The 22,771-nt window shown below is 44.4% G+C and overlaps 13 non-coding genes across 13 annotated transcripts; all 13 read right to left on the reverse strand.

Annotated features, from left to right (window-relative positions):
- Positions 1 to 1,038: 1,038 nt before the first annotated feature.
- On the reverse strand, positions 1,039 to 1,229 carry LOC141212202 (U2 spliceosomal RNA). Its single transcript, XR_012282017.1, has one exon. It is a non-coding gene; the product is annotated as a U2 spliceosomal RNA (small nuclear RNA).
- Positions 1,230 to 2,344: 1,115 nt separating this feature from the next.
- On the reverse strand, positions 2,345 to 2,535 carry LOC141212203 (U2 spliceosomal RNA). The gene has a single exon (XR_012282018.1). It is a non-coding gene; the product is annotated as a U2 spliceosomal RNA (small nuclear RNA).
- Positions 2,536 to 3,650: 1,115 nt separating this feature from the next.
- LOC141211795 (U2 spliceosomal RNA) lies at positions 3,651 to 3,844 on the reverse strand. The gene has a single exon (XR_012281712.1). It is a non-coding gene; the product is annotated as a U2 spliceosomal RNA (small nuclear RNA).
- Positions 3,845 to 9,945: 6,101 nt separating this feature from the next.
- Positions 9,946 to 10,136, reverse strand: LOC141211535 (U2 spliceosomal RNA). Its single transcript, XR_012281507.1, has one exon. It is a non-coding gene; the product is annotated as a U2 spliceosomal RNA (small nuclear RNA).
- Positions 10,137 to 11,251: 1,115 nt separating this feature from the next.
- Positions 11,252 to 11,442, reverse strand: LOC141211455 (U2 spliceosomal RNA). Its single transcript, XR_012281429.1, has one exon. It is a non-coding gene; the product is annotated as a U2 spliceosomal RNA (small nuclear RNA).
- Positions 11,443 to 12,557: 1,115 nt separating this feature from the next.
- LOC141212204 (U2 spliceosomal RNA) lies at positions 12,558 to 12,748 on the reverse strand. Its single transcript, XR_012282019.1, has one exon. It is a non-coding gene; the product is annotated as a U2 spliceosomal RNA (small nuclear RNA).
- A 1,115-nt stretch (positions 12,749 to 13,863) lies between these two features.
- LOC141212205 (U2 spliceosomal RNA) lies at positions 13,864 to 14,054 on the reverse strand. Its single transcript, XR_012282020.1, has one exon. It is a non-coding gene; the product is annotated as a U2 spliceosomal RNA (small nuclear RNA).
- A 1,115-nt stretch (positions 14,055 to 15,169) lies between these two features.
- LOC141212206 (U2 spliceosomal RNA) lies at positions 15,170 to 15,360 on the reverse strand. The gene has a single exon (XR_012282021.1). It is a non-coding gene; the product is annotated as a U2 spliceosomal RNA (small nuclear RNA).
- Positions 15,361 to 16,478: 1,118 nt separating this feature from the next.
- Positions 16,479 to 16,669, reverse strand: LOC141212208 (U2 spliceosomal RNA). Its single transcript, XR_012282022.1, has one exon. It is a non-coding gene; the product is annotated as a U2 spliceosomal RNA (small nuclear RNA).
- A 1,115-nt stretch (positions 16,670 to 17,784) lies between these two features.
- LOC141212209 (U2 spliceosomal RNA) lies at positions 17,785 to 17,975 on the reverse strand. Its single transcript, XR_012282023.1, has one exon. It is a non-coding gene; the product is annotated as a U2 spliceosomal RNA (small nuclear RNA).
- A 1,115-nt stretch (positions 17,976 to 19,090) lies between these two features.
- LOC141212210 (U2 spliceosomal RNA) lies at positions 19,091 to 19,281 on the reverse strand. Its single transcript, XR_012282024.1, has one exon. It is a non-coding gene; the product is annotated as a U2 spliceosomal RNA (small nuclear RNA).
- Positions 19,282 to 20,396: 1,115 nt separating this feature from the next.
- LOC141212211 (U2 spliceosomal RNA) lies at positions 20,397 to 20,587 on the reverse strand. Its single transcript, XR_012282025.1, has one exon. It is a non-coding gene; the product is annotated as a U2 spliceosomal RNA (small nuclear RNA).
- Positions 20,588 to 21,702: 1,115 nt separating this feature from the next.
- Positions 21,703 to 21,893, reverse strand: LOC141212213 (U2 spliceosomal RNA). Its single transcript, XR_012282027.1, has one exon. It is a non-coding gene; the product is annotated as a U2 spliceosomal RNA (small nuclear RNA).
- Between the last annotated feature and the right edge of the window lie 878 nt (positions 21,894 to 22,771).

Genomic DNA, 22,771 nt, shown 5'->3' on the forward strand with positions numbered 1-22,771 from the left:
CCGTTAAGAAGACATGTTGTCAACCTCTAGATCCCTTACATGCCTGCACTTTTCGGCTTGCTGCTGCTGCAATCCACGCGTTTTAGATCTGCATAACTCCACCTCTTTAAACACAGCACCTTCACCCCCTGCTGTTCCCACCCGCCTCAACACCGTTGGAAGGGAGGAGAACCAATTAAGGCGGGGGGTGGGGTGGAACGAGCAGCTGTCTACCCTTAGCAGGAGGGCTCCTGATTACATACCTCTCCTGCTGCTGCTGCTGCTGGCTGTCCAGCAGCAGACTGAAGGTGGCTGCTGCTGTGCACAGGTATATAAAGGCTCAGAGCCTATTATGACACGCGCAGCCAGCGTTCCATTGCCACATTCCATCTACTGCAGGCAGGATACCTGGCTGGCTGAATGTCGCTGAGAAGCTCACAGAGACCGCCATAAGCAACAGTTTAACAGAATGCCACAGACTAATCAACCAAACTTTTTGGGTTGGGTTCTCTTTTATAGTCTGCAGGCATTAAATGAAAGAAGTCAGTGTTCCAGCAGAAGGAGACAACGTTTCAGAAAAGGCATTGTAGCAAACCAAAAAAGAAATTTTAAGCGCAGCAGAGTAACCAGCGCACATACCTGTTAGCTCAGGTGAGTTTAAAAGGCTGCTGTTGATAACAAGGGCATTTGCTAAATAGATGGTGTGTGTGCAACAATATACTGAAAGGTCAATTATATTGTGCAGCTTATCTCACCACCTGTAGTTATTTAGGTGAAAGCTCCAAAATGCTTGCCTAATATGTCTGTTTATCCAAAAGGAAGTAAAAAGGGAGAGCTAGAAAGATAGCATTGCATCACATTACATGGCAATGCAATGCACAGTTGCTGAAGTTGAACCAAAATGAGCTTGTAATCTGGCTTCTGCAACTTTGAACATGAAAAATCCAATGAGGAGAAGAAAAGCAAAGCCAAAGAGTCCATCCCAAAATCCGACAAACAAGCAAAATGAACAAAAAACATTGAATTCAATTCTTTCTGATTTTAGAAACTGCATTAAAGAAGGGGTGCACCGGTCCTGGAGATACTGCAATACCAGGTCAATGCGTGGAGTGGACAGAGCAAGCTCTTTTTCCATCTCCCTGTTCTAAAAATCCATTTAATATATGGTCCCCAGATAGGGGACGTATCAGATATTAAACTGATAAGAACAGATACTACACTTGATCTTAGCCAAAAGGCCGAGAAGCGATAACCAGAATTGGTTTCAAACTACGGAGCCACCCAAGGATCCTGAAAAGTCCATTTGTGGAGATGAGCTCCTGGACTCCCGTTAAGAAGACATGTTGTCAACCTCTAGATCCCTTACATGCCTGCACTTTTCGGCTTGCTGCTGCTGCAATCCACGCGTTTTAGATCTGCATAACTCCACCTCTTTAAACACAGCACCTTCACCCCCTGCTGTTCCCACCCGCCTCAACACCGTTGGAAGGGAGGAGAACCAATTAAGGCGGGGGGTGGGGTGGAACGAGCAGCTGTCTACCCTTAGCAGGAGGGCTCCTGATTACATACCTCTCCTGCTGCTGCTGCTGCTGGCTGTCCAGCAGCAGACTGAAGGTGGCTGCTGCTGTGCACAGGTATATAAAGGCTCAGAGCCTATTATGACACGCGCAGCCAGCGTTCCATTGCCACATTCCATCTACTGCAGGCAGGATACCTGGCTGGCTGAATGTCGCTGAGAAGCTCACAGAGACCGCCATAAGCAACAGTTTAACAGAATGCCACAGACTAATCAACCAAACTTTTTGGGTTGGGTTCTCTTTTATAGTCTGCAGGCATTAAATGAAAGAAGTCAGTGTTCCAGCAGAAGGAGACAACGTTTCAGAAAAGGCATTGTAGCAAACCAAAAAAGAAATTTTAAGCGCAGCAGAGTAACCAGCGCACATACCTGTTAGCTCAGGTGAGTTTAAAAGGCTGCTGTTGATAACAAGGGCATTTGCTAAATAGATGGTGTGTGTGCAACAATATACTGAAAGGTCAATTATATTGTGCAGCTTATCTCACCACCTGTAGTTATTTAGGTGAAAGCTCCAAAATGCTTGCCTAATATGTCTGTTTATCCAAAAGGAAGTAAAAAGGGAGAGCTAGAAAGATAGCATTGCATCACATTACATGGCAATGCAATGCACAGTTGCTGAAGTTGAACCAAAATGAGCTTGTAATCTGGCTTCTGCAACTTTGAACATGAAAAATCCAATGAGGAGAAGAAAAGCAAAGCCAAAGAGTCCATCCCAAAATCCGACAAACAAGCAAAATGAACAAAAAACATTGAATTCAATTCTTTCTGATTTTAGAAACTGCATTAAAGAAGGGGTGCACCGGTCCTGGAGATACTGCAATACCAGGTCAATGCGTGGAGTGGACAGAGCAAGCTCTTTTTCCATCTCCCTGTTCTAAAAATCCATTTAATATATGGTCCCCAGATAGGGGACGTATCAGATATTAAACTGATAAGAACAGATACTACACTTGATCTTAGCCAAAAGGCCGAGAAGCGATAACCAGAATTGGTTTCAAACTACGGAGCCACCCAAGGATCCTGAAAAGTCCATTTGTGGAGATGAGCTCCTGGACTCCCGTTAAGAAGACATGTTGTCAACCTCTAGATCCCTTACATGCCTGCACTTTTCGGCTTGCTGCTGCTGCAATCCACGCGTTTTAGATCTGCATAACTCCACCTCTTTAAACACAGCACCTTCACCCCCTGCTGTTCCCACCCGCCTCAACACCGTTGGAAGGGAGGAGAACCAATTAAGGCGGGGGGTGGGGTGGAACGAGCAGCTGTCTACCCTTAGCAGGAGGGCTCCTGATTACATACCTCTCCTGCTGCTGCTGCTGCTGGCTGTCCAGCAGCAGATTGAAGGTGGCTGCTGCTGTGCACAGGTATATAAAGGCTCAGAGCCTATTATGACACGCGCAGCCAGCGTTCCATTGCCACATTCCATCTACTGCAGGCAGGATACCTGGCTGGCTGAATGTCGCTGAGAAGCTCACAGAGACCGCCATAAGCAACAGTTTAACAGAATGCCACAGACTAATCAACCAAACTTTTTGGGTTGGGTTCTCTTTTATAGTCTGCAGGCATTAAATGAAAGAAGTCAGTGTTCCAGCAGAAGGAGACAACGTTTCAGAAAAGGCATTGTAGCAAACCAAAAAAGAAATTTTAAGCGCAGCAGAGTAACCAGCGCACATACCTGTTAGCTCAGGTGAGTTTAAAAGGCTGCTGTTGATAACAAGGGCATTTGCTAAATAGATGGTGTGTGTGCAACAATATACTGAAAGGTCAATTATATTGTGCAGCTTATCTCACCACCTGTAGTTATTTAGGTGAAAGCTCCAAAATGCTTGCCTAATATGTCTGTTTATCCAAAAGGAAGTAAAAAGGGAGAGCTAGAAAGATAGCATTGCATCACATTACATGGCAATGCAATGCACAGTTGCTGAAGTTGAACCAAAATGAGCTTGTAATCTGGCTTCTGCAACTTTGAACATGAAAAATCCAATGAGGAGAAGAAAAGCAAAGCCAAAGAGTCCATCCCAAAATCCGACAAACAAGCAAAATGAACAAAAAACATTGAATTCAATTCTTTCTGATTTTAGAAACTGCATTAAAGAAGGGGTGCACCGGTCCTGGAGATACTGCAATACCAGGTCAATGCGTGGAGTGGACAGAGCAAGCTCTTTTTCCATCTCCCTGTTCTAAAAATCCATTTAATATATGGTCCCCAGATAGGGGACGTATCAGATATTAAACTGATAATAACAGATTTTTTTTTTTTTTTTTTTTATACCATTCAGTAAAATTTTTCAAGCAACAATCAATAGTATAAAAACTCATACTACGTTGCCCAGTCTTACATCATAATGGTACTTTCTTTATTTCATATTTATAACTTTATACTGAAACAGTTGTAATACCTTTTGAATGGACAAAAAAACTATAAAACATACCATTATCATAAAAAAAGACAGATCACAACACTTAAACAAGGACTTACTGGTACTTTACCAGTGACCTCCATTTTTTGACTTTCCAAAAACCTTCTGAATCAGAGCCACCACCGCCACGGCTGTCCCATAAATAAACTATGTATAACCTTGACAAAACCATCCTAACACAATTATTAACTGAGATTATTTTCCTTTTAAATAAACACAAATTCCTAACGTCCCACAGACTTTCTATTACACATGCCATTATCAACCACAACAATCTCTCTTTCACCCGGCTACTTGCACCCATCCCAAACATTACCACTCTCCAATTTATAAAATTCACGCCCGCTAGTTCCTTGCATAAACCACCCACTCCCTTCCAAACACTCTGAGCATAATCACAATTCCAAACCAAATGCATAACAGTTTCACTCGCCCCACATCCATCCCTCGGACATACCTCTGTTCTAATCAGATCCCTCCTCTTCTGTACCTCTCTCACAGGCAAAATCTCATGCAAACTCATCCATACGATATCACGCTGCCTATTCGATATTCCTTTTATACTCAGGTTCCTCCATACACACAACGCTTCACTCGATCTCAAGCCCCTAATGTTACATTCAAACTCTCTAACACGCATCCTTCTCCTTACATTCCTTATCACTTTGAAATCACCCATAGGAACATCCAACAAATCATGCTTGACAACAAATTTTTCAACAAACTCATACCACACTGGACATTTAAACGAAACAGGCACTCTTGCATCCCTTCTCATCCATTTCAACCCAAACAACATCCATCCAGCCATATATTTAATCATAAAAGCCGTCTTGTTATCCCTACCTAACAGAACAACCACTGTTTTAATATAATTTAAACCAAGACAAAATTCAAAATTTGGGAAATCCATTCCCCCATGTTCACGTAACTTACACAAATATTCCCTTTTAAGTTTTTCCATCTTACTTCCCAAATAAAACGTAAAAATTAGCTTCTCAATCCGCCTAAAACCCCTATAAGGGGCTGGAAAAACCACTGACACAAAAAGTAACATAGGAAGAATCACTGACTTAATAATAAGGACTTTGCCTGACAATGTCAAGTCCCGCAACCTCCAAAAATTTAACTTCTGTTCAATCCTCTTACCGCATTCATCCCAACTCTCATTCCCTTTCAGATCTTTGTTAAACCACACCCCCAAAACCTTAATAGCACCTTCTTCACATATCACACCATCCATCCTAACACTCGAATCCCCGAAACACTTAAAGCTACACTTCCCCCAATTCACCCTAAAACCAGATGCACCACAAAAGAAATCTAAAAGCAACCTTGCTCGATTCATAGCAGCCATATTATCACTCACCACAACAACATCGTCCATATACCCCATTACCTTTACAGTCTTTCCACCACTCCCTGGGATCAGAAGACCATTCATCACTTTCTCTTTCCGAATCATGCACAACAGGGGCTCAATCACACTTATAAACAGGACAGGGGACAACGGACACCCCTGCCTGACCCCTGATTTTATGCACACCTTCTCACTCAAACATCCATTCAGTAACACTTCACTCACCACACCATCATACAAACACCTTATGGCATTCACAAAAACACTAGGAAAACCCATCCTAACTAACACCTCAAACATAAACGCATGCGACACTCTATCAAAAGCTTTCTCAAAATCCACACAAAAAACCATACATTTCCCCTTCCTAAACATACAATCTCCAATTACGTCCCGCAACAACAAGAGGTTATCAGTCATACACCTACCTGGCACCGCGCACACTTGATCATCACCAACCACACTTCCAATCACCCCACGCATACGGTTAGCCAGAATTTTGCTAAAGACTTTATAATCTGCATTGAGTAATGTAATCGGCCTCCAATTACGCAAATTCTTTTTCTCACCCTTCTTACATAGTAAAACAACTACTCCTTCTTTCATGGAATTACAAAGTACACCATTCATCCACATATATTGACATACCTCCACAAAATCAACACCAATCACATCCCATGCTTTTACATAAAACTCCACAGGCAACCCATCTTTCCCAGGTGTTTTATTCTTTTTCGCACCATCCACCGCCTTTTTGACCTCATCAAAAACAATATCCTCACTCAAACATTCACGTTCCCCTGCTTCAAGCTGACTCTCCAACATACCTAACACATGCTCTTTCAAACCCCCATCCACCCATTTAGACTCAAATAAACTACTATAGAAACTATGTACCTCATCCAACACTTCCCTTCCAACCACAGTCATACCATTATCATTTACAACCTCATCCAACTCATCTTTTTTACTGCACATTTTTTTAAAAAAGTACCTCGTACACTTCTCATCCATATCCAAATGCTCAACTCTCGTCCTAAAAATAATTTCCTTCCCACGCTTTTCCAAAACACGCTTCATCTCATCTCTCGCTCCTCTGAGTTGATCACTAACATCAATTCCTTTCATACTCATTTTATGTAACCACTCAATCCTCATATTTAAATCTTTAAATCTGCCTCTTTCAATTGCTGCTTTTTTATAACCCCACCTCCTAAAAAAATTCTTAATTTCCACTTTCACCCAATCCCACCATACAGTCACATCCACAAAATTATTTTTCCTAGACCTCCACCATTCATACTTACTTTCGAAGTCTCTCATAACCCTAACATCCTCTAACAACCTAACATTTAGCTTCCATACCCCAACACCATGCACCATTTTTTTATCACCTTCAAACATACCCCACAAACATTCATGGTCTGTGAAAGAAAAAACATGCTGTTTAAAAAATTTACACACCAAACCTCTATTTGTATACAGCATGCGGTCAATCCTGGACACTATTCCTCCCCTATCAGCTCTATATGTGGCCGGTGGTGGCTTACTCAAAAATTCCGCTGCATCTAAAAAAGAAAAATCAGATGTAATTTGATTAAGGACCTTACCTGTGACATCAATTTCCCCTTCAGAAACACAATTGAAATCACCAACTAATAATATTGGAATCCTTCCAGGCAAAAATAAACGTATTTTCTCTAATAGTGCTAACCTATCCCCTTTGTTAATTGGACAATACACGTTAACAATTTTCACCCTCCACCCTCTCCCCTTAACCACTGCCATTATACAACGACCTGGCTCCACCACCATATAATTTTCAAAACTTAAATCCCTATTCCCCAACAAAATCCCCACACCATCATTTTTGTTTGTCATTGAACCTGACCAAATGCTATGCCCATATACCCAGTCCTTTTCAGGAGGTGACTCTTCAATTCCGCACTCTTGCAGACAGTAAATATTTGCTCCAAGATTTTTTAGTTCTTCCAGTATAGCCAATCTTCTAGGCTTAGATTTTATAAGCCTTACATTTATTGACAGTACACTACAGCCCATGTTGGAGCCCATTTTTTAACCATATTCGGTAAAAAAGAACATACCCCCCACCGAAGAGTCAACCTTTCTCGTCTTGAAACTCGATTCCTGATGTTAAGCAGAGAATGCTGGCCGCCTCCTCCAAAAAAGACCTCCTAGGAGAGGCACTGTAGCTCTCGGGATAGCTCCTATCACTTAAGGGGCTGATGCTCCCAATACTGGCAGGTGAAAAATCTGGCCGGAACTTCTTTGCAGAAGACACATCAGAGTCCTCATCAGGGGGCCTCACCACAGCCCCGGTGAAGTCACCCTGGCCACCACCACCTTCATGAATTGCCTCTGAGCTTTCCAAAGCCAACACCGGCGTTGTGGAGAGTGAACCGCTCACTTCTCCCTCACCACTCACATCAAGCAGAATTGACATATCTGCAGGCTCTATCTCAACAGCGCTTCCACCAGCAGGATCGGGTGCTTGCTCCATCTCTTCCATGAAGTCCCTTACTGCCTCGATCGCCTCACCAATAGTGGCGGCAGTAGTAGGACGTGGGGACACGGCCTCTGCATATGACCTGGAACGATGGGGACAGTCCTTGAAAGCGTGTCCCTCCTCGCCACATGCATTACAAACCATGGAGTTAGTACACTCCATTGCCAGATGACCCTCTTTATTGCATTTCCCACAAAACTTCTCCACCGTGCAGTCCTCTTGGTAGTGTCCAAAGGATTTACACTTCCTGCAAAACCGCGGAGCACCAGGAAAATACATATACCCTCTATCCCTCCCGATGGCAAAACTGAGGGGAGGGTAGTGGATACCCCCAGGTCCCTGGGGGTCCTCCTGGAACCGTACAAAAAACTTGTGTTTGCCAGTCCACAAGCCCACCTCATTCCTCACCTTGTGTGAGTAGGACACATAGCTGCAATGACGGTTCAGGAATCTAGTAATGTCCTCCACATCCACAAGGGGGTTGTGCATAAACACAACAACTGGCACTTCCCCCTTAGTATACAATACCGTAAATGTAAGCCCATCAAGAGCCGGATGATCCAAGGCTTGCTGATCCTTTAGAGTCTTGAAAAGATTCTGGCAAGCTGCCATACGATCAAGGACTAAAACGTACCGGCCATTCTTTGGGAACTCCTGTAGGCAAATGATGTCTCCACGACCAACATTCAAAATCTTGAAGATGACGACTTCCACCAAGAACTGCAGGTTAAAGAAATTCCTCCTCGACTCCTCAATATCAATGCGAAAAGCATTTTTGACCCGAATATCATCGGTCCCGGCATAGCGAATCTTGACGCCCATTATCACCTCTCGTTTCCTCTGGACCCCCCCCAATAGCAGCAGGCAGCTTAAGCCACCTAAGTGGCGATGCTGCAAGGCCGAGGGGGAGACACTATAGGATCCTTCTGACCAGATACAAGATCTAAGCCAAAAGGCCGAGAAGCGATAACCAGAATTGGTTTCAAACTACGGAGCCACCCAAGGATCCTGAAAAGTCCATTTGTGGAGATGAGCTCCTGGACTCCCGTTAAGAAGACATGTTGTCAACCTCTAGATCCCTTACATGCCTGCACTTTTCGGCTTGCTGCTGCTGCAATCCACGCGTTTTAGATCTGCATAACTCCACCTCTTTAAACACAGCACCTTCACCCCCTGCTGTTCCCACCCGCCTCAACACCGTTGGAAGGGAGGAGAACCAATTAAGGCGGGGGGTGGAGTGGAACGAGCAGCTGTCTACCCTTAGCAGGAGGGCTCCTGATTACATACCTCTCCTGCTGCTGCTGCTGCTGGCTGTCCAGCAGCAGACTGAAGGTGGCTGCTGCTGTGCACAGGTATATAAAGGCTCAGAGCCTATTATGACACGCGCAGCCAGCGTTCCATTGCCACATTCCATCTACTGCAGGCAGGATACCTGGCTGGCTGAATGTCGCTGAGAAGCTCACAGAGACCGCCATAAGCAACAGTTTAACAGAATGCCACAGACTAATCAGCCAAACTTTTTGGGTTGGGTTCTCTTTTATAGTCTGCAGGCATTAAATGAAAGAAGTCAGTGTTCCAGCAGAAGGAGACAACGTTTCAGAAAAGGCATTGTAGCAAACCAAAAAAGAAATTTTAAGCGCAGCAGAGTAACCAGCGCACATACCTGTTAGCTCAGGTGAGTTTAAAAGGCTGCTGTTGATAACAAGGGCATTTGCTAAATAGATGGTGTGTGTGCAACAATATACTGAAAGGTCAATTATATTGTGCAGCTTATCTCACCACCTGTAGTTATTTAGGTGAAAGCTCCAAAATGCTTGCCTAATATGTCTGTTTATCCAAAAGGAAGTAAAAAGGGAGAGCTAGAAAGATAGCATTGCATCACATTACATGGCAATGCAATGCACAGTTGCTGAAGTTGAACCAAAATGAGCTTGTAATCTGGCTTCTGCAACTTTGAACATGAAAAATCCAATGAGGAGAAGAAAAGCAAAGCCAAAGAGTCCATCCCAAAATCCGACAAACAAGCAAAATGAACAAAAAACATTGAATTCAATTCTTTCTGATTTTAGAAACTGCATTAAAGAAGGGGTGCACCGGTCCTGGGGATACTGCAATACCAGGTCAATGCGTGGAGTGGACAGAGCAAGCTCTTTTTCTATCTCCCTGTTCTAAAAATCCATTTAATATATGGTCCCCAGATAGGGGACGTATCAGATATTAAACTGATAAGAACAGATACTACACTTGATCTTAGCCAAAAGGCCGAGAAGCGATAACCAGAATTGGTTTCAAACTACGGAGCCACCCAAGGATCCTGAAAAGTCCATTTGTGGAGATGAGCTCCTGGACTCCCGTTAAGAAGACATGTTGTCAACCTCTAGATCCCTTACATGCCTGCACTTTTCGGCTTGCTGCTGCTGCAATCCACGCGTTTTAGATCTGCATAACTCCACCTCTTTAAACACAGCACCTTCACCCCCTGCTGTTCCCACCCGCCTCAACACCGTTGGAAGGGAGGAGAACCAATTAAGGCGGGGGGTGGGGTGGAACGAGCAGCTGTCTACCCTTAGCAGGAGGGCTCCTGATTACATACCTCTCCTGCTGCTGCTGCTGCTGGCTGTCCAGCAGCAGACTGAAGGTGGCTGCTGCTGTGCACAGGTATATAAAGGCTCAGAGCCTATTATGACACGCGCAGCCAGCGTTCCATTGCCACATTCCATCTACTGCAGGCAGGATACCTGGCTGGCTGAATGTCGCTGAGAAGCTCACAGAGACCGCCATAAGCAACAGTTTAACAGAATGCCACAGACTAATCAACCAAACTTTTTGGGTTGGGTTCTCTTTTATAGTCTGCAGGCATTAAATGAAAGAAGTCAGTGTTCCAGCAGAAGGAGACAACGTTTCAGAAAAGGCATTGTAGCAAACCAAAAAATAAATTTTAAGCGCAGCAGAGTAACCAGCGCACATACCTGTTAGCTCAGGTGAGTTTAAAAGGCTGCTGTTGATAACAAGGGCATTTGCTAAATAGATGGTGTGTGTGCAACAATATACTGAAAGGTCAATTATATTGTGCAGCTTATCTCACCACCTGTAGTTATTTAGGTGAAAGCTCCAAAATGCTTGCCTAATATGTCTGTTTATCCAAAAGGAAGTAAAAAGGGAGAGCTAGAAAGATAGTATTGCATCACATTACATGGCAATGCAATGCACAGTTGCTGAAGTTGAACCAAAATGAGCTTGTAATCTGGCTTCTGCAACTTTGAACATGAAAAATCCAATGAGGAGAAGAAAAGCAAAGCCAAAGAGTCCATCCCAAAATCCGACAAACAAGCAAAATGAACAAAAAACATTGAATTCAATTCTTTCTGATTTTAGAAACTGCATTAAAGAAGGGGTGCACCGGTCCTGGAGATACTGCAATACCAGGTCAATGCGTGGAGTGAACAGAGCAAGCTCTTTTTCCATCTCCCTGTTCTAAAAATCCATTTAATATATGGTCCCCAGATAGGGGACGTATCAGATATTAAACTGATAAGAACAGATACTACACTTGATCTTAGCCAAAAGGCCGAGAAGCGATAACCAGAATTGGTTTCAAACTACGGAGCCACCCAAGGATCCTGAAAAGTCCATTTGTGGAGATGAGCTCCTGGACTCCCGTTAAGAAGACATGTTGTCAACCTCTAGATCCCTTACATGCCTGCACTTTTCGGCTTGCTGCTGCTGCAATCCACGCGTTTTAGATCTGCATAACTCCACCTCTTTAAACACAGCACCTTCACCCCCTGCTGTTCCCACCCGCCTCAACACCGTTGGAAGGGAGGAGAACCAATTAAGGCGGGGGGTGGGGTGGAACGAGCAGCTGTCTACCCTTAGCAGGAGGGCTCCTGATTACATACCTCTCCTGCTGCTGCTGCTGCTGGCTGTCCAGCAGCAGACTGAAGGTGGCTGCTGCTGTGCACAGGTATATAAAGGCTCAGAGCCTATTATGACACGCGCAGCCAGCGTTCCATTGCCACATTCCATCTACTGCAGGCAGGATACCTGGCTGGCTGAATGTCGCTGAGAAGCTCACAGAGACCGCCATAAGCAACAGTTTAACAGAATGCCACAGACTAATCAACCAAACATTTTGGGTTGGGTTCTCTTTTATAGTCTGCAGGCATTAAATGAAAGAAGTCAGTGTTCCAGCAGAAGGAGACAACGTTTCAGAAAAGGCATTGTAGCAAACCAAAAAAGAAATTTTAAGCGCAGCAGAGTAACCAGCGCACATACCTGTTAGCTCAGGTGAGTTTAAAAGGCTGCTGTTGATAACACGGGCATTTGCTAAATAGATGGTGTGTGTGCAACAATATACTGAAAGGTCAATTATATTGTGCAGCTTATCTCACCACCTGTAGTTATTTAGGTGAAAGCTCCAAAATGCTTGCCTAATATGTCTGTTTATCCAAAAGGAAGTAAAAAGGGAGAGCTAGAAAGATAGCATTGCATCACATTACATGGCAATGCAATGCACAGTTGCTGAAGTTGAACCAAAATGAGCTTGTAATCTGGCTTCTGCAACTTTGAACATGAAAAATCCAATGAGGAGAAGAAAAGCAAAGCCAAAGAGTCCATCCCAAAATCCGACAAACAAGCAAAATGAACAAAAAACATTGAATTCAATTCTTTCTGATTTTAGAAACTGCATTAAAGAAGGGGTGCACCGGTCCTGGAGATACTGCAATACCAGGTCAATGCGTGGAGTGGACAGAGCAAGCTCTTTTTCCATCTCCCTGTTCTAAAAATCCATTTAATATATGGTCCCCAGATAGGGGACGTATCAGATATTAAACTGATAAGAACAGATACTACACTTGATCTTAGCCAAAAGGCCGAGAAGCGATAACCAGAATTGGTTTCAAACTACGGAGCCACCCAAGGATCCTGAAAAGTCCATTTGTGGAGATGAGCTCCTGGACTCCCGTTAAGAAGACATGTTGTCAACCTCTAGATCCCTTACATGCCTGCACTTTTCGGCTTGCTGCTGCTGCAATCCACGCGTTTTAGATCTGCATAACTCCACCTCTTTAAACACAGCACCTTCACCCCCTGCTGTTCCCACCCGCCTCAACACCGTTGGAAGGGAGGAGAACCAATTAAGGCGGGGGGTGGGGTGGAACGAGCAGCTGTCTACCCTTAGCAGGAGGGCTCCTGATTACATACCTCTCCTGCTGCTGCTGCTGCTGGCTGTCCAGCAGCAGACTGAAGGTGGCTGCTGCTGTGCACAGGTATATAAAGGCTCAGAGCCTATTATGACACGCGCAGCCAGCGTTCCATTGCCACATTCCATCTACTGCAGGCAGGATACCTGGCTGGCTGAATGTCGCTGAGAAGCTCACAGAGACCGCCATAAGCAACAGTTTAACAGAATGCCACAGACTAATCAACCAAACATTTTGGGTTGGGTTCTCTTTTATAGTCTGCAGGCATTAAATGAAAGAAGTCAGTGTTCCAGCAGAAGGAGACAACGTTTCAGAAAAGGCATTGTAGCAAACCAAAAAAGAAATTTTAAGCGCAGCAGAGTAACCAGCGCACATACCTGTTAGCTCAGGTGAGTTTAAAAGGCTGCTGTTGATAACACGGGCATTTGCTAAATAGATGGTGTGTGTGCAACAATATACTGAAAGGTCAATTATATTGTGCAGCTTATCTCACCACCTGTAGTTATTTAGGTGAAAGCTCCAAAATGCTTGCCTAATATGTCTGTTTATCCAAAAGGAAGTAAAAAGGGAGAGCTAGAAAGATAGCATTGCATCACATTACATGGCAATGCAATGCACAGTTGCTGAAGTTGAACCAAAATGAGCTTGTAATCTGGCTTCTGCAACTTTGAACATGAAAAATCCAATGAGGAGAAGAAAAGCAAAGCCAAAGAGTCCATCCCAAAATCCGACAAACAAGCAAAATGAACAAAAAACATTGAATTCAATTCTTTCTGATTTTAGAAACTGCATTAAAGAAGGGGTGCACCGGTCCTGGAGATACTGCAATACCAGGTCAATGCGTGGAGTGGACAGAGCAAGCTCTTTTTCCATCTCCCTGTTCTAAAAATCCATTTAATATATGGTCCCCAGATAGGGGACGTATCAGATATTAAACTGATAAGAACAGATACTACACTTGATCTTAGCCAAAAGGCCGAGAAGCGATAACCAGAATTGGTTTCAAACTACGGAGCCACCCAAGGATCCTGAAAAGTCCATTTGTGGAGATGAGCTCCTGGACTCCCGTTAAGAAGACATGTTGTCAACCTCTAGATCCCTTACATGCCTGCACTTTTCGGCTTGCTGCTGCTGCAATCCACGCGTTTTAGATCTGCATAACTCCACCTCTTTAAACACAGCACCTTCACCCCCTGCTGTTCCCACCCGCCTCAACACCGTTGGAAGGGAGGAGAACCAATTAAGGCGGGGGGTGGGGTGGAACGAGCAGCTGTCTACCCTTAGCAGGAGGGCTCCTGATTACATACCTCTCCTGCTGCTGCTGCTGCTGGCTGTCCAGCAGCAGACTGAAGGTGGCTGCTGCTGTGCACAGGTATATAAAGGCTCAGAGCCTATTATGACATGCGCAGCCAGCGTTCCATTGCCACATTCCATCTACTGCAGGCAGGATACCTGGCTGGCTGAATGTCGCTGAGAAGCTCACAGAGACCGCCATAAGCAACAGTTTAACAGAATGCCACAGACTAATCAACCAAACTTTTTGGGTTGGGTTCTCTTTTATAGTCTGCAGGCATTAAATGAAAGAAGTCAGTGTTCCAGCAGAAGGAGACAACGTTTCAGAAAAGGCATTGTAGCAAACCAAAAAAGAAATTTTAAGCGCAGCAGAGTAACCAGCGCACATACCTGTTAGCTCAGGTGAGTTTAAAAGGCTGCTGTTGATAACAAGGGCATTTGCTAAATAGATGGTGTGTGTGCAACAATATACTGAAAGGTCAATTATATTGTGCAGCTTATCTCATCACCTGTAGTTATTTAGGTGAAAGCTCCAAAATGCTTGCCTAATATGTTTGTTTATCCAAAAGGAAGTAAAAAGGGAGAGCTAGAAAGATAGCATTGCATCACATTACATGGCAATGCAATGCACAGTTGCTGAAGTTGAACCAAAATGAGCTTGTAATCTGGCTTCTGCAACTTTGAACATGAAAAATCCAATGAGGAGAAGAAAAGCAAAGCCAAAGAGTCCATCCCAAAATCCGACAAACAAGCAAAATGAACAAAAAACATTGAATTCAATTCTTTCTGATTTTAGAAACTGCATTAAAGAAGGGGTGCACCGGTCCTGGAGATACTGCAATACCAGGTCAATGCGTGGAGTGGACAGAGCAAGCTCTTTTTCCATCTCCCTGTTCTAAAAATCCATTTAATATATGGTCCCCAGATAGGGGACGTATCAGATATTAAACTGATAAGAACAGATACTACACTTGATCTTAGCCAAAAGGCCGAGAAGCGATAACCAGAATTGGTATCAAACTACGGAGCCACCCAAGGATCCTGAAAAGTCCATTTGTGGAGATGAGCTCCTGGACTCCCGTTAAGAAGACATGTTGTCAACCTCTAGATCCCTTACATGCCTGCACTTTTCGGCTTGCTGCTGCTGCAATCCACGCGTTTTAGATCTGCATAACTCCACCTCTTTAAACACAGCACCTTCACCCCCTGCTGTTCCCACCCGCCTCAACACCGTTGGAAGGGAGGAGAACCAATTAAGGCGGGGGGTGGGGTGGAACGAGCAGCTGTCTACCCTTAGCAGGAGGGCTCCTGATTACATACCTCTCCTGCTGCTGCTGCTGCTGCTGGCTGTCCAGCAGCAGACTGAAGGTGGCTGCTGCTGTGCACAGGTATATAAAGGCTCAGAGCCTATTATGACACGCGCAGCCAGCGTTCCATTGCCACATTCCATCTACTGCAGGCAGGATACCTGGCTGGCTGAATGTCGCTGAGAAGCTCACAGAGACCGCCATAAGCAACAGTTTAACAGAATGCCACAGACTAATCAACCAAACTTTTTGGGTTGGGTTCTCTTTTATAGTCTGCAGGCATTAAATGAAAGAAGTCAGTGTTCCAGCAGAAGGAGACAACGTTTCAGAAAAGGCATTGTAGCAAACCAAAAAAGAAATTTTAAGCGCAGCAGAGTAACCAGCGCACATACCTGTTAGCTCAGGTGAGTTTAAAAGGCTGCTGTTGATAACAAGGGCATTTGCTAAATAGATGGTGTGTGTGCAACAATATACTGAAAGGTCAATTATATTGTGCAGCTTATCTCACCACCTGTAGTTATTTAGGTGAAAGCTCCAAAATGCTTGCCTAATATGTCTGTTTATCCAAAAGGAAGTAAAAAGGGAGAGCTAGAAAGATAGCATTGCATCACATTACATGGCAATGCAATGCACAGTTGCTGAAGTTGAACCAAAATGAGCTTGTAATCTGGCTTCTGCAACTTTGAACATGAAAAATCCAATGAGGAGAAGAAAAGCAAAGCCAAAGAGTCCATCCCAAAATCCGACAAACAAGCAAAATGAACAAAAAACATTGAATTCAATTCTTTCTGATTTTAGAAACTGCATTAAAGAAGGGGTGCACCGGTCCTGGAGATACTGCAATACCAGGTCAATGCGTGGAGTGGACAGAGCAAGCTCTTTTTCCATCTCCCTGTTCTAAAAATCCATTTAATATATGGTCCCCAGATAGGGGACGTATCAGATATTAAACTGATAAGAACAGATACTACACTTGATCTTAGCCAAAAGGCCGAGAAGCGATAACCAGAATTGGTTTCAAACTACGGAGCCACCCAAGGATCCTGAAAAGTCCATTTGTGGAGATGAGCTCCTGGACTCCCGTTAAGAAGACATGTTGTCAACCTCTAGATCCCTTACATGCCTGCACTTTTCGGCTTGCTGCTGCTGCAATCCACGCGTTTTAGATCTGCATAACTCCACCTCTTTAAACACAGCACCTTCACCCCCTGCTGTTCCCACCCGCCTCAACACCGTTGGAAGGGAGGAGAACCAATTAAGGCGGGGGGTGGGGTGGAACGAGCAGCTGTCTACCCTTAGCAGGAGGGCTCCTGATTACATACCTCTCCTGCTGCTGCTGCTGCTGGCTGTCCAGCAGCAGACTGAAGGTGGCTGCTGCTGTGCACAGGTATATAAAGGCTCAGAGCCTATTATGACACGCGCAGCCAGCGTTCCATTGCCACATTCCATCTACTGCAGGCAGGATACCTGGCTGGCTGAATGTCGCTGAGAAGCTCACAGAGACCGCCATAAGCAACAGTTTAACAGAATGCCACAGACTAATCAACCAAACTTTTTGGGTTGGGTTCTCTTTTATAGTCTGCAGGCATTAAATGAAAGAAGTCAGTGTTCCAGCAGAAGGAGACAACGTTTCAGAAAAGGCATTGTAGCAAACCAAAAAAGAAATTTTAAGCGCAGCAGAGTAACCAGCGCACATACCTGTTAGCTCAGGTGAGTTTAAAAGGCTGCTGTTGATAACAAGGGCATTTGCTAAATAGATGGTGTGTGTGCAACAATATACTGAAAGGTCAATTATATTGTGCAGCTTATCTCACCACCTGTAGTTATTTAGGTGAAAGCTCCAAAATGCTTGCCTAATATGTCTGTTTATCCAAAAGGAAGTAAAAAGGGAGAGCTAGAAAGATAGCATTGCATCACATTACATGGCAATGCAATGCACAGTTGCTGAAGTTGAACCAAAATGAGCTTGTAATCTGGCTTCTGCAACTTTGAACATGAAAAATCCAATGAGGAGAAGAAAAGCAAAGCCAAAGAGTCCATCCCAAAATCCGACAAACAAGCAAAATGAACAAAAAACATTGAATTCAATTCTTTCTGATTTTAGAAACTGCATTAAAGAAGGGGTGCACCGGTCCTGGAGATACTGCAATACCAGGTCAATGCGTGGAGTGGACAGAGCAAGCTCTTTTTCCATCTCCCTGTTCTAAAAATCCATTTAATATATGGTCCCCAGATAGGGGACGTATCAGATATTAAACTGATAAGAACAGATACTACACTTGATCTTAGCCAAAAGGCCGAGAAGCGATAACCAGAATTGGTTTCAAACTACGGAGCCACCCAAGGATCCTGAAAAGTCCATTTGTGGAGATGAGCTCCTGGACTCCCGTTAAGAAGACATGTTGTCAACCTCTAGATCCCTTACATGCCTGCACTTTTCGGCTTGCTGCTGCTGCAATCCACGCGTTTTAGATCTGCATAACTCCACCTCTTTAAACACAGCACCTTCACCCCCTGCTGTTCCCACCCGCCTCAACACCGTTGGAAGGGAGGAGAACCAATTAAGGCGGGGGGTGGGGTGGAACGAGCAGCTGTCTACCCTTAGCAGGAGGGCTCCTGATTACATACCTCTCCTGCTGCTGCTGCTGCTGGCTGTCCAGCAGCAGACTGAAGGTGGCTGCTGCTGTGCACAGGTATATAAAGGCTCAGAGCCTATTATGACACGCGCAGCCAGCGTTCCATTGCCACATTCCATCTACTGCAGGCAGGATACCTGGCTGGCTGAATGTCGCTGAGAAGCTCACAGAGACCGCCATAAGCAACAGTTTAACAGAATGCCACAGACTAATCAACCAAACTTTTTGGGTTGGGTTCTCTTTTATAGTCTGCAGGCATTAAATGAAAGAAGTCAGTGTTCCAGCAGAAGGAGACAACGTTTCAGAAAAGGCATTGTAGCAAACCAAAAAAGAAATTTTAAGCGCAGCAGAGTAACCAGCGCACATACCTGTTAGCTCAGGTGAGTTTAAAAGGCTGCTGTTGATAACAAGGGCATTTGCTAAATAGATGGTGTGTGTGCAACAATATACTGAAAGGTCAATTATATTGTGCAGCTTATCTCACCACCTGTAGTTATTTAGGTGAAAGCTCCAAAATGCTTGCCTAATATGTCTGTTTATCCAAAAGGAAGTAAAAAGGGAGAGCTAGAAAGATAGCATTGCATCACATTACATGGCAATGCAATGCACAGTTGCTGAAGTTGAACCAAAATGAGCTTGTAATCTGGCTTCTGCAACTTTGAACATGAAAAATCCAATGAGGAGAAGAAAAGCAAAGCCAAAGAGTCCATCCCAAAATCCGACAAACAAGCAAAATGAACCAAAAACATTGAATTCAATTCTTTCTGATTTTAGAAACTGCATTAAAGAAGGGGTGCACCGGTCCTGGAGATACTGCAATACCAGGTCAATGCGTGGAGTGGACAGAGCAAGCTCTTTTTCCATCTCCCTGTTCTAAAAATCCATTTAATATATGGTCCCCAGATAGGGGACGTATCAGATATTAAACTGATAAGAACAGATACTACACTTGATCTTAGCCAAAAGGCCGAGAAGCGATAACCAGAATTGGTTTCAAACTACGGAGCCACCCAAGGATCCTGAAAAGTCCATTTGTGGAGATGAGCTCCTGGACTCCCGTTAAGAAGACATGTTGTCAACCTCTAGATCCCTTACATGCCTGCACTTTTCGGCTTGCTGCTGCTGCAATCCACGCGTTTTAGATCTGCATAACTCCACCTCTTTAAACACAGCACCTTCACCCCCTGCTGTTCCCACCCGCCTCAACACCGTTGGAAGGGAGGAGAACCAATTAAGGCGGGGGGTGGGGTGGAACGAGCAGCTGTCTACCCTTAGCAGGAGGGCTCCTGATTACATACCTCTCCTGCTGCTGCTGCTGCTGGCTGTCCAGCAGCAGACTGAAGGTGGCTGCTGCTGTGCACAGGTATATAAAGGCTCAGAGCCTATTATGACACGCGCAGCCAGCGTTCCATTGCCACATTCCATCTACTGCAGGCAGGATACCTGGCTGGCTGAATGTCGCTGAGAAGCTCACAGAGACCGCCATAAGCAACAGTTTAACAGAATGCCACAGACTAATCAACCAAACTTTTTGGGTTGGGTTCTCTTTTATAGTCTGCAGGCATTAAATGAAAGAAGTCAGTGTTCCAGCAGAAGGAGACAACGTTTCAGAAAAGGCATTGTAGCAAACCAAAAAAGAAATTTTAAGCGCAGCAGAGTAACCAGCGCACATACCTGTTAGCTCAGGTGAGTTTAAAAGGCTGCTGTTGATAACAAGGGCATTTGCTAAATAGATGGTGTGTGTGCAACAATATACTGAAAGGTCAATTATATTGTGCAGCTTATCTCACCACCTGTAGTTATTTAGGTGAAAGCTCCAAAATGCTTGCCTAATATGTCTGTTTATCCAAAAGGAAGTAAAAAGGGAGAGCTAGAAAGATAGCATTGCATCACATTACATGGCAATGCAATGCACAGTTGCTGAAGTTGAACCAAAATGAGCTTGTAATCTGGCTTCTGCAACTTTGAACATGAAAAATCCAATGAGGAGAAGAAAAGCAAAGCCAAAGAGTCCATCCCAAAATCCGACAAACAAGCAAAATGAACCAAAAACATTGAATTCAATTCTTTCTGATTTTAGAAACTGCATTAAAGAAGGGGTGCACCGGTCCTGGAGATACTGCAATACCAGGTCAATGCGTGGAGTGGACAGAGCAAGCTCTTTTTCCATCTCCCTGTTCTAAAAATCCATTTAATATATGGTCCCCAGATAGGGGACGTATCAGATATTAAACTGATAAGAACAGATACTACACTTGATCTTAGCCAAAAGGCCGAGAAGCGATAACCAGAATTGGTTTCAAACTACGGAGCCACCCAAGGATCCTGAAAAGTCCATTTGTGGAGATGAGCTCCTGGACTCCCGTTAAGAAGACATGTTGTCAACCTCTAGATCCCTTACATGCCTGCACTTTTCGGCTTGCTGCTGCTGCAATCCACGCGTTTTAGATCTGCATAACTCCACCTCTTTAAACACAGCACCTTCACCCCCTGCTGTTCCCACCCGCCTCAACACCGTTGGAAGGGAGGAGAACCAATTAAGGCGGGGGGTGGGGTGGAACGAGCAGCTGTCTACCCTTAGCAGGAGGGCTCCTGATTACATACCTCTCCTGCTGCTGCTGCTGCTGGCTGTCCAGCAGCAGACTGAAGGTGGCTGCTGCTGTGCACAGGTATATAAAGGCTCAGAGCCTATTATGACACGCGCAGCCAGCGTTCCATTGCCACATTCCATCTACTGCAGGCAGGATACCTGGCTGGCTGAATGTCGCTGAGAAGCTCACAGAGACCGCCATAAGCAACAGTTTAACAGAATGCCACAGACTAATCAACCAAACTTTTTGGGTTGGGTTCTCTTTTATAGTCTGCAGGCATTAAATGAAAGAAGTCAGTGTTCCAGCAGAAGGAGACAACGTTTCAGAAAAGGCATTGTAGCAAACCAAAAAAGAAATTTTAAGCGCAGCAGAGTAACCAGCGCACATACCTGTTAGCTCAGGTGAGTTTAAAAGGCTGCTGTTGATAACAAGGGCATTTGCTAAATAGATGGTGTGTGTGCAACAATATACTGAAAGGTCAATTATATTGTGCAGCTTATCTCACCACCTGTAGTTATTTAGGTGAAAGCTCCAAAATGCTTGCCTAATATGTCTGTTTATCCAAAAGGAAGTAAAAAGGGAGAGCTAGAAAGATAGCATTGCATCACATTACATGGCAATGCAATGCACAGTTGCTGAAGTTGAACCAAAATGAGCTTGTAATCTGGCTTCTGCAACTTTGAACATGAAAAATCCAATGAGGAGAAGAAAAGCAAAGCCAAAGAGTCCATCCCAAAATCCGACAAACAAGCAAAATGAACAAAAAACATTGAATTCAATTCTTTCTGATTTTAGAAACTGCATTAAAGAAGGGGTGCACCGGTCCTGGAGATACTGCAATACCAGGTCAATGCGTGGAGTGGACAGAGCAAGCTCTTTTTCCATCTCCCTGTTCTAAAAATCCATTTAATATATGGTCCCCAGATAGGGGACGTATCAGATATTAAACTGATAAGAACAGATACTACACTTGATCTTAGCCAAAAGGCCGAGAAGCGATAACCAGAATTGGTTTCAAACTACGGAGCCACCCAAGGATCCTGAAAAGTCCATTTGTGGAGATGAGCTCCTGGACTCCCGTTAAGAAGACATGTTGTCAACCTCTAGATCCCTTACATGCCTGCACTTTTCGGCTTGCTGCTGCTGCAATCCACGCGTTTTAGATCTGCATAACTCCACCTCTTTAAACACAGCACCTTCACCCCCTGCTGTTCCCACCCGCCTCAACACCGTTGGAAGGGAGGAGAACCAATTAAGGCGGGGGGTGGGGTGGAACGAGCAGCTGTCTACCCTTAGCAGGAGGGCTGCTGATTACATACCTCTCCTGCTGCTGCTGCTGCTGGCTGTCCAGCAGCAGACTGAAGGTGGCTGCTGCTGTGCACAGGTATATAAAGGCTCAGAGCCTATTATGACACGTGCAGCCAGCGTTCCATTGCCACATTCCATCTACTGCAGGCAGGATACCTGGCTGGCTGAATGTCGCTGAGAAGCTCACAGAGACCGCCATAAGCAACAGTTTAACAGAATGCCACAGACTAATCAACCAAACTTTTTGGGTTGGGTTCTCTTTTATAGTCTGCAGGCATTAAATGAAAGAAGTCAGTGTTCCAGCAGAAGGAGACAACGTTTCAGAAAAGGCATTGTAGCAAACCAAAAAAGAAATTTTAAGCGCAGCAGAGTAACCAGCGCACATACCTGTTAGCTCAGGTGAGTTTAAAAGGCTGCTGTTGATAACAAGGGCATTTGCTAAATAGATGGTGTGTGTGCAACAATATACTGAAAGGTCAATTATATTGTGCAGCTTATCTCACCACCTGTAGTTATTTAGGTGAAAGCTCCAAAATGCTTGCCTAATATGTCTGTTTATCCAAAAGGAAG

The sequence above is a fragment of the Phyllobates terribilis genome, unplaced genomic scaffold, assembly GCF_046119375.1.
Source record: "Phyllobates terribilis strain yellow unplaced genomic scaffold, ASM4611937v1 Scaffold_170__1_contigs__length_4071412, whole genome shotgun sequence".
Lineage (NCBI taxonomy): Eukaryota > Metazoa > Chordata > Amphibia > Anura > Dendrobatidae > Phyllobates > Phyllobates terribilis.